Source organism: Dendropsophus ebraccatus, chromosome 6 (genome assembly GCF_027789765.1).
Source record: "Dendropsophus ebraccatus isolate aDenEbr1 chromosome 6, aDenEbr1.pat, whole genome shotgun sequence".
NCBI lineage: Eukaryota > Metazoa > Chordata > Amphibia > Anura > Hylidae > Dendropsophus > Dendropsophus ebraccatus.
In genome coordinates, this window is record NC_091459.1 from 2656299 (window position 1) to 2668207 (window position 11909).

Here is an 11909-nt window from a genome sequence, read left to right on the forward strand (position 1 = left end):
ATTCCACCACTAGTGTAGGGTATCGCTCTAACCTAGCGGCTCCCTAGCGTTGAGGCAGGGTGTAATAGGCATATATACTCTAACTTGACCTATTCATCCCTCTCTCTGTTGTTAGTCCCTGACCCGGGACAACTCACACTGTACATAGTTTTTAGCACTATAATAAAATACCAGTTTGATACAACTCTTAGCGTTGGTCCACCACCTTGTTACTGGTTTTTCTTTGGGGCGTGGTCTAGTTTGCACCAAAAAATGCACCTGAATCTGGTTGAAAATTTTGGTGGACTTCGAGCCAAGTAATAGATGGTGTAAACTTTGCACAAAAAAACGAGACAGTCTGTAAGTGCCACAGATTTATCAAACAGTCTGATACATCCGGTATATTTACAGACTGTCTAGTCTAAGTTTGCCATTCAGTGTGCACTTTGGCAGATTTGGCCAACATTATTAATGTGCATGGTCTCAAGGATGAGCAGATTTCCCGCCTCTGGATCTTCCCGTTCACTGTCGGGATGTGGAAAACCTGCTGCACAAAGGTCTCACCTCCTTATACTTCACAGGAGACTGGACAATCCATTGAATTCTGTCTCCGAGCAATCGCTGCAGCAGAACTCACAGTACAGGGGTCGTCCAGGGAAAATCAACTCCACAGGATAGGGGAGAAGTAAGAGCTGGCGGGGGTCCGAGCCCTGTACCCCCACTGATCTCTGTATCGTCCCCGGCTTCTTTGTTATGAATAGAGCCTCAGGTGTCCACACGGGACCTACCTCTATTCATTCCAATGGAAGCGCCAGAAAGAGCCGATCGAGAAAAGTGCTCCGAGTGGAGAGTGCTTACTTGGCTCTTTCTGGTGGCTCCATTTGGGGTCCGATACAGAAATGGGGGGTACGGAGGTCAAACCCCCACAATCTCTTACTTGTTCCCTATGTGGTGGATAGGGGACAAGTTAACTTCACCTGGACTACTTCTTTAATGTTTTTCCCCTCCGCTGTGTCTCACCTATTATTGTCCCTTTAATAGGCGGCCTTTATGTGGACGGTCCGGTAATGTTTGCGGCAGTAAATCAGGTAGTTAGAGAGAAGAAAGTCTCCCGGCAGGATGTTACGTGCTCCAGCCGCAGCTGTTTACTTCTTACACCCACAGCAGCAATAACTTCTCTGTTTCTATCACATCTGTGGAGACTTTGCTCCTAAGTGAGAACAACCATTATCTAAATTAAACATCTTCTACCCAATTAACCCTTAAACAGTTGAGGCAGCCCCATGTGCCCTTGTGTGCTCAGCTGGACGCTCATCATCCTTCAGGTAACAAAGTCCTACACATATTCCCCCATACAACTACTTGTCCAGGACACCAGTATCATTACAGAAACAGTGTGAGAAATAACTTATCCTCCCAAGTAGTTTATGTAGCAGGTCACAAAATCTTATGTTTTTATTTTCTTTCAAATCAACTGGGGCCAGAAAGTGCCAGAGATTGGTAATTTACTCCAGTCTGGTGTATTCTCTCCAGTCTTCCAGTACTTATCAGCTGCTGTATGTCCTGCAGGAAGTGGTGTATTCTCTCCACTCTGACACAGTGCTCTCTGCTGCCACCTCTGTCCATGTCAGGAACTGTCCAGAGCAGGAGAGGTTTTCTATGGGGATTTGCTGCTGCTCTGGACAGTTCCTGACATGGACAGAGGTGGCAGCAGAGAGCACTGTGTCAGACATGTGTGTGGACATCCCTCTCAGCCAGTCAGTGGGTGCGAGGTGGCAGAGTGGGACATCCAGCCGGTCTTTTCTGACTTGCAAGAGAGGATGGCTGGAAGGTGGGATGGCGGGATGGCAGAGGGCTGGATGGTAGGATGGCTGGATGGTGGGATGGCAGAGGGCTGGATGGTAGGATGGCTGGAAGGCAGATGGTGGGATGGTAGGATGGTGGGATGGCAGAGGGCTAGATGGTGGGATGGCAGAGGGCTGGATGGTAGGATGGCTGGATGGTGGGATGGCAAAGGGCAGGATGGTAGAATGGCAGGATGGCAGAGGCCTGGATGGTAGGATGGCGGGATGGCAGAGGGCGGGATGGCTGGATGGTGGGATGGCAGAAGGCTGGATGGTAGGATGGCGGGATGGCAGAGGGCTGGATGGTAGGATGGCGGATGGTAGGATGGCGGGATGGTGGGAGGGCAGAGGGCAGTATGGTAGAATGGCGGGATGGCAGAGGGCTGGATGGTAGGATGGCTGGATGGTGGGATGGCAGAGGGATGGCAGAGGCCTGGATGGTAGGATGGCAGGATGGCAGAGGGCAGGATGGCTGGATGGTGGGATGGCAGGATGGCAGATGGCTGGATGGTGGGATGGCAGAGGGCTAGATGGTAGGATGGCGGGATGGCAAAGGGCTGGATGGTAGGATGGCGGGATGGTGGGAGGGCAGGATGGCTGGATGGTGGGATGGTAGGATGGCGGGATGGCAGAGGGCTGGATGGTGGGATGGCAGAGGGCAGGATGGCTGGATGGTGGGATGGTAGGATGGCTGAGGGCTGGATGGTAGGATGGCAGAGGGCTGGATGGTAGGATGGCGGGATGGTGGGAGGGAAGGATGGCTGGATGGTGGGATGGTAGGATGGCAGGCCCCTTCCAGTAGCTGTCTTTGGATAACCTGCATATTTTTCCCACGCGGCCTTGTTCTAAGTAAGGAAGCGGCCAATGACTGGGTTGGGTCGGAGTTCTCTATAGGGATACGAGATGATTTATTATTATGCATACTGGCTATCTTCATTGAGAATCTCCCCTCTTCAAGATCATTTTTTAAAGTTCAGTTTTTATTGGTCTTTGCAAACACCGTAATGTGGTTTCCTGATGCAAATCACAGCAATGCAATGTTTAATGGGAATGGCTACTGTGGACATGTCACTGGTAAAGTGTGCGAGGGGAGGTACATCTCACCCAGGCTACTGCTTACGGTGAGATGGTAAATCCGGGAAAGATCTCTTACTCAGCAGTGTTATGCTGCTGAGTTGTTCTTTACATTTTCCGGGCCGGATTTACTGGAATGGTGGGTAGGTTGGTAGTGGGACCTGCCATTCCCTTCCCCCCGATCCAGTTCGGTTGTTGCAATCAGGTGTGCCCTGATTAGCCTGCAACAACTTAAAAGCTTCACAGTGCTACAGGGGATTGCTCTCAGCCAGGGGTGAACAGCTTGCATGCTGTATCTCCTGGGAGCAACGAATACTGCCGCCGCTGGGGCCTATTCATACCCGCTGATACTGCCTACTGAAGAGTTAGACAGGAGACCTGTGTTAGTAAGTGCCCAGACGGGCAAGGACCTTTTTGTTTTGTTTTATCCTTAAAGCATGGTATTGCTACATTTCTGTTGAGGACTGTTTATGCAGCTAATAAACACCCAGTTGTTTTTATAAGTCCAAGTTTGCTGTCTGAACTGTGTCCAAACACACCATCCCCCGGGAAGATCCCTACAATTGGTGCTGCGGAGCGGGCAAAACGGTTGCTAGGGGCAACGGTGTGCATCAACTTGGCTACAGCTGCTTATGTCCTGGGTGAAGGCTGCTGCTTCACTCCAAAAACAGCCAAGCAACATGGAGGAGATGATGAAGCAGTTAATGCAAGTGAGTTTGCAGCAACAACAGGCTCTGACAGACGCTAACCTGCGCCATGAACAGACAATGGCTGCACAACAGAGACTTATTGAGCACCTGATAGCAAAGCAGGAGGCGTCTGCAGGTGCTAATCCCCAGCTGGTGGCAGCAGCCGCGCCAGAGACTTTGTCTGTGAAAAGAGCCGTGCAGCGTACGCTGCAAAAGATGACTGCTGATGATGATATTGAGGCCTACTTAACTGTCTTTGAGCGGGTGGCTGAGAGAGAGAAGTTACCCTCCACTGAGTGGGCAGAAGTGATTGCGCCTTATTTAACAGGCGAACCTCAAAAGGCCTATTATGACCTCAGTGAGCAAGAGGTCAAAGACTATCCTCGGCTAAAAGCAGAGATACTCGCCCGACTAGGAGTTACTGCTGCTGTCCGTGCCCGGAGGGTCCGCAACTGGAGCTACAGTCTGGACAAGTCAGCGAGGTCCCAGATGTACGACCTGATCCATTTGGCAAGAAAGTGGTTGGAGCCAGACACCTCTACTCCTGCCCAGATCCTAGAGAGGGTCGTGATGGATCGCTACCTCCGCGCACTTCCTGCTGATCTACAACGCTGGGTAGGACAAGGTGACCCTAGGAGTGCCGACGAACTCGTCAGCCTTGTGGAGAGGTTCCAGGCGACCGAGGACTACCTCCGTGATGTTCCTGCAGCACCGTCACCTCCCCGGAGTGCCAGATCTGTGCCATCATCTGGTAAGAGACTTCCATCTATTGGGGGAGTGTGGAGGGGTGCTGATAGAGGGAAGAGCGCTCAGGTGGTGTCTCAAGGGCAAAAGACTGGTGATGGTCCCAGGTGGCTAAGTGGCCCTAAAAAGGACTCCTTGCCATGGAGACCAGGCCCTATCCAGTGCTGGAGATGCCATGAGACGGGACATGTGTCTGCCCATTGCCCTCTTACCGCTGAGCCCATGGAGTGTGACGCTAGCCGGCGTCAGTCGCTATTTGCGGAACCGTCTTTTGTTGCGGTCACTGGACTAGAGACTGAACCGCAAGTCTGCCACATTACTGTCAATAACTTCCCTGTTAAGGCGTTGCTGGACTCAGGAAGCCTTGTCACCTTGGTGCATGCCAGCCTGGTGACTGGGGACTTTGTGCCAAAAAGGCATATGAGTGTAGTATGCATACATGGTGATACAAAGGTTTACCCTATAGTACTGGCTAATGTCGGGACTGATCTGGGCGCTGTACAATATGAAGTGGGTGTGGTTAAAAACCTTATGCATAATGTGATATTGGGGCGTGATTTTCCATTGTTCTGGGCTCTATGGGGAAAACAACAATCCCCTGAAAGGAGTGAGGAGACCCCTAAGTCTATTGCATTACCCACGGTAAATGATAAAAATGTACAGGATGAAAATGATGCTTTTCCTTTGCAGGTCCTGGCTGGTGAGGAAGAGGCTCCTCCCACTGACCAGAATGTTCCAGACTTAGAGGTGTCTAGGGATAATTTTGGTACTGCACAGTTGCAGGACCCCACTCTCAAAAATGCGAGAGAGCAGGTCACTGTTATGAATGGGGTACCTCAGGAACCAGAAGCTGAGAAAAAGTTTCCACATTTTTCTGTGACTAATGGTCTCTTCTATAGAGTCACTAAGATTAATGATGAGGTTGTGGAACAGCTTCTGGTGCCTAAGTCGTACCGGCGTCAGGTACTCGACATGGCCCATAATCATGTCCTTGGGGGACACTTGGGGACAGATAAAACGCAGGAGAGAGTCCTCCAGAGGTTTTATTGGCCTGCGATTTATGCTGACATAAAAAAATACTGTGAGTCGTGCCCCACATGTCAGCTTAGCGCCCCAGTGTCGCATTTCCGCAGTCCGTTGGTTTCGCTCCCCATTATAGAGGTACCTTTTGACCGCATTGCAATGGACTTAGTGGGTCCCATTGTAAAGTCGGCAAGGGGACACCAGTACATTTTGGTAGTCTTAGACTACGCAACCCGCTATCCTGAGGCTGTCCCCTTAAGAAACACTGCATCCAAAACAATTGCGCGTGAATTGTTTTATATGTTTTCCAGGGTGGGGATCCCCAAGGAGATCTTGACCGACCAAGGTACCCCGTTTATGTCAAAGGTGATGAAGGATGTATGCAAACTGTTTAAAATCTCACACCTACGTACCTCTGTATATCATCCCCAGACAGATGGATTAGTGGAGAGGTTTAATAAAACCCTAAAACATATGTTAAAGAAAGTGGTGGAAAAAGATGGTCGGGATTGGGATCACTTACTTCCTTACCTGATGTTTTCTATTAGGGAAGTACCCCAAGCGTCCACAGGGTTCTCTCCCTTCGAGTTGGTCTATGGTCGTCACCCTAGGGGTTTGTTGGATATAGCGAAAGAGACATGGGAAAGTGAGTCCACCCCATACAAGAGTGTTATTGAGCATGTAGCACAAATGCAGGACCGTATAGCCACTGTAATGCCCCTAGTAAGGGAACACCTCCAGAGGGCGCAAGAGAGCCAAAGCAGAATTTACAATCGTTCTGCGAGAATCAGGACATTTAGCCCAGGTGACCGGGTACTCATTCTTGTTCCCACTGTAGAAAGTAAATTCTTAGCAAAGTGGCAGGGTCCCTATGAAATTGTAGAAAAAATCAGTGAGGTAAACTACAAGGTACACCAACCAGGTAGAAGGAAGCCTTTTCAAGTTTATCACATAAACTTGATCAAACCCTGGAAAGACAGGGAATCCTTGGTGGCGACAAACTCTATTAATAATTTGTCACAACCAATCCCTCCGGTCAAGATTGGTGATACTCTATCAGTGTCACAGAAGCAGGAGACTAAAGAGTTTTTACAGAAAAATAAAGACAAGTTTTCTGACCTCCCAGGGCGTACGCATCTCATTCACCATCACATTGAAACTGAGCCTAGAAGCAGGGTAAACCTTAAGCCCTATAGGATACCAGAAGCACGGAGGGAGGCGGTGTCAGCCGAGGTAAAACGTATGCTTGACCTAGGAGTCATTGAGGTGTCCCAGAGCGAGTGGTCCAGCCCGATTGTGTTAATCCCAAAGCCCAATGGAACTTGGAGGTTCTGTAATGATTTTAGAAAGTTAAATGAGATCTCCAAGTTCGATGCCTACCCCATGCCCAGGGTAGATGAGTTGATTGAAAGAATGGGTAATGCCAGGTACATAACCACCCTCGATCTCACAAAAGGCTACTGGCAGATCCCACTCACTCCTGAGGCTAGAGAGAAGACTGCATTCTCCACCCCTGATGGGCTCTTCCAATATGTAGTGATGCCATTCGGGTTACATGGAGCCCCTGCCACTTTTCAGAGGTTGATGGACTTGATTCTGCGACCACATCGGGATTACTCTGCTGCTTACCTCGATGATGTGGTCATTTTTAGCCCTGATTGGGAAAGTCACCTCTGTAAAGTCCAGGCGGTGTTAGAGGCCATAAGTGATGCAGGGTTAACTATCAATGCAGAGAAGTGTGCACTAGCCTTAGAGGAGGCCAAATACTTGGGCTACATTATTGGGAGGGGGTTAGTCAAACCACAGCTAAATAAAATCGAGGCAATACAGAATTGGCCTCAACCCCTCACAAAGAAACAGGTCAGAGCTTTCCTGGGTATTACGGGCTATTACCGTAGGTTTGTGCCAAACTTTGCCACAGTTGCAGCCCCGCTAACTGACCTGACAAAGGGAGGTAAGTCCGCAATGGTGACATGGACTCCAGAGGCCGAGAAGGCTTTTCAAAGCCTTAAATCTGCCTTGTGTCAACAACCTGTACTAATCACCCCTGACTTTAGGCAAGAGTTTCTGGTCCAGACAGACGCCTCTAATACAGGGTTAGGCGCCGTTCTCTCACAGGTCGTGAATGGCGAGGAGCACCCGGTGATGTACTTAAGCAGGAAGCTATCCCCGGCCGAAAAAAACTACGCCATTGTGGAGCGAGAATGTCTGGCAGTGAAATGGGCCCTAGAGTCCCTGAGGTATTACTTGCTAGGCAGAAAGTTCAAGTTAGTGACCGACCATGCCCCCCTAACATGGATGAAGCTTAACAAGGAGAAAAATGCGAGGGTAACTAGATGGTTTCTGTCCCTACAAAACTTTAATTTTACCGTGGAACACAGGCCAGGAAAGTTACAGGCAAATGCGGACGCCCTATCAAGGGTGCACTGTCTGTGGGGACAAAATGCTCAGCCCTCCGGTCTGAAAAAGAGGGGGGGGATATGTGGACATGTCACTGGTAAAGTGTGCGAGGGGAGGTACATCTCACCCAGGCTACTGCTTACGGTGAGATGGTAAATCCGGGAAAGATCTCTTACTCAGCAGTGTTATGCTGCTGAGTTGTTCTTTACATTTTCCGGGCCGGATTTACTGGAATGGTGGGTAGGTTGGTAGTGGGACCTGCCATTCCCTTCCCCCCGATCCAGTTCGGTTGTTGCAATCAGGTGTGCCCTGATTAGCCTGCAACAACTTAAAAGCTTCACAGTGCTACAGGGGATTGCTCTCAGCCAGGGGTGAACAGCTTGCATGCTGTATCTCCTGGGAGCAACGAATACTGCCGCCGCTGGGGCCTATTCATACCCGCTGATACTGCCTACTGAAGAGTTAGACAGGAGACCTGTGTTAGTAAGTGCCCAGACGGGCAAGGACCTTTTTGTTTTGTTTTATCCTTAAAGCATGGTATTGCTACATTTCTGTTGAGGACTGTTTATGCAGCTAATAAACACCCAGTTGTTTTTATAAGTCCAAGTTTGCTGTCTGAACTGTGTCCAAACACACCATCCCCCGGGAAGATCCCTACACTACCATAATGCAATGTTTAATGGGAATGGCTACCATAATGCAATGTTTAATGGGAATGGCTACCATAATGCAATGTTTAATGGGAATGGCTACCATAATGCAATGTTTAATGGGAATGGCTACCATAATGCAATGTTTAATGGGGTAAACAAGCTAGCGGATAACAGGGTGATCTCGGGGTACCAGCGCAGGCGCCTTTGGGCTGTCAGACAAGGCAGTCAAGATGTTGGAGAGGTGGCAATTGGATTGTTACAAGCTAGACGTTAGAATAAACCTGCTGATCATGTGACTGTCTACCTGCAGGTCTTTAAAGACTGTCCGTTTGGCTCATAGGGCACCAATACATTCACCATGCTGCACAGCGAGCCTCTTAGAGTCCTATTACATGGAGTGATTTATCATTAACCTGAAATCGTTCACTATATTACACAGTGTATATCACACAATGTTCGTTATTATGATCGTTTATTCCTTCTGATCCCAGCAAAACAATGAACAATGTGCAATTACACCGAACAATTAGTGAACAAATGCGGAACTGGAGAGAACGAACGTGGAATTACAGCGAATGATTAATGGATGATTAACGATAATTTTAGGTTCAGATCTAAATCAACGACATACGAACGATTTTTCAATTGTTGTCTGCAATTACACAAAACGATTATCGTTTAAATTTGAATGATTTAACATTTTTTTGCACGATAATTGTCCCATTTAATAGAGCTCTTACTGACCAGGAGGTGTTAATGGGACAGTGTCCTATGATCTATTGTTTAAATAAGATGAAAGCGCAAGCAGCCAAAAATATAAAATATAATACGCACATATGCCGCTAAATGTGAATAGCACATAAACGTGTAACATAAAAATGTATGTGTTATCTCATAGAGCCTTCATCGACTTCATGCGAGTTGTGCCTATGATATTGAGTGGGATCATTCCCTGCTCAGCGTGAGCGCGTCCATTTGTCTGACATACCACACCAGGAAGCACCTGTCCATTTTCTATTTTCACTATTGTTTAAATAATGTTTTTATTTCTAACGTATCAATGTTTGGTGACATTTTTCTAATTTTCTAGGTTCCTCTCTACATTATAAAATAATCCTGATATCCTGCAGTTCTCATTCTCACCACTGGGGCTAATACTAAGCTGAGACTTCCTGTTGTGTCTGTGGTGATAAGAGGAGGCTGCAGTAAAGTGATCTGTACAGCATTGCAGCGTCATGTGACACCAGTAGATAGAGGAGACAATAGCAGCTCCCTGTAGAATGACCTCTTCACAGGTCACAGAGCGTGCTCAGTAATGTCTCACATTCATCTCAAGGTGACAGAGTCTGTGTTTTGTCGTCTATGTCCATGAGGCATGCTGTAAAGCACGTCACTAAATGCTGTAAAGAACAGCCCAGGCAATATGGCCGCCCCATAACAATACAAATAGGGAAATGAGGAAAAATTACTGTCAGAAAATAGAAACAGATTAGAATAAAGGAACAAGTTTCAGTCTCTGACTCTGATCAGTAACAGAAAATTTAGGTGACACCGTCCCTTTAAACTGAATTGCATGTAGATCTTTCCTGGAGTGGTATCCAAGGTCTACAATGGCCGCCGGAAATGGTGTCGATCACAGGATCTCCGAAGGTACTTTGGTATTGGTGGTCCACGACAGGGTCAACAATCTCTTTACCGTGTCCTGTATCTTTTCCTGATCTTCTCTCCATCATCTTCTCAGACATGGAAAGCTTCAGGTATATTCAGGACATAAACCGGTATGGTCGGAGAACGTGCCTTGTGTTGTGTGGAAGGGTTCCGGCAACCTTTGGCAATTGAGCGGGCTCCCCGGTTGGAAATTCAGGGTTTTCCCATTATTTCAGCTTCTCTGCTGGAGTCATAGTCCGGCACCGCCAGCTCGGAGAGGATAATTGGCTCATGATGGGGCTTATTTAGGCAACATTGGGTCGGTGTCTATCAGGCCTTCAGGATTGCATTGAAAAGGCTGGGTTACTTTTGCTGAGTTGGGTCGGAGTTCTCTCTAGGGATACGAGATGATTTATTATTATGTGCGCTGTACAGCCAGGTACAGTGTTTTCTTGTTTCTGCCCTAGAGAATGAGTCTCTGTAATTGGAGACTGTGGTCCCTGTTGTCAGGACTGTGAGCAGTAGGTAAATCACTGGACAAGTCACAAGTTACTGATGGCAGCGCATCTTATTGCTGAGCCCTGCTGTGATCCCGAGTTATGGAGGGGATAGAAGTGCACAGCGGCGTGCCTCTCTCCATAGCTGTCATTCAAATCCAACGCCTTGGATATATTACAGTCTATGGCGCAAAGGAGTCAGATGTATGGCCGGCCAGGGAGTGGAGCACATGGCCGCGCACTCCTCCAGGCTCAATGTCAGAATCCGGACGCATCCCAGGAGTGAGACCCGCTGCAATCAGTTACTATCGACTGGTGAAATAAGCCTGAACTGAAGAATGAAACGGCACCTGCAATTGTTAAGGCATAACATGTCCATAATATAGATATTTAAAATGGCAAAATTGCTATATATTTTTTTTTTAATTGAGGTTTTTGAAAAAACATTTTTTCAAAAAATGCATAAATACAAACCATCTCACCACACTAAGGGGGGCGCAGAGAGGTTCCAGTGGTTCCTGCACTCACACTGGCCCCGCGGGCTAATACTAAGTCTACACACCGGGCATGAGGGAGCATTTACCATTCAGTGTGACAGGAGCTGCGGCAGCGTGACCACAGGGGTCCCGATCATTTCCCCTGACGGCCGGAGGTCTCTTACTTACCAGCTCGGTGATCTTCGCCTAGAGTCTGCCCCAGGCTCTATGTGAAGATCGCCGATAACATTGAACAATGTTATGATCAGTGATAGTAAGGTGATAAATGTAGAGTATGTAATAGTCCCCTAGGGGCATAAAAGGTGTAAAAAAATAAATAAATAAGAAAAAGTTTTATAAAATATGTCCCTCTCCTAATAAAAGTTTAAATCACCAATTTTCCCATTTTATACATAAAACACAAAAATAGACGTATTATATATTGTATTGTGCGTAATTGCGATCTTATAAAATATTACAATAGTGAACTACGAAAAATGCAAAAAAGTTCCAAAATTGTAGATTTTTTGTTACATTAGAAAAAATAAAGAGCGATATAAACCTCCCCTCTACACAAGTATGGAACCAATGAAAATTAGAGCCCAAACGGCCCTTTAGCGCTGCGGCTATTAGAAGGCGAGGAGGAAAAAGCGAAAATGAAAACTGATGCCAAAATCCACTGTGTTTTTAAGGGGTTAAAGGTGTAATAACTTATAATAAGTGCTTCCTGGATTAGAAATGGCTGATGGGAGTATCCCCCCCCCCCCCCCCCCACACACACACAAAGTCCTAAAGGGGCTATCTATACTAAGGGTCCTATTAGGCTCCATTTACACAGAAAGATTATCTGACAGATTATCTGCCAAAGATTTGAAGCCAAAGC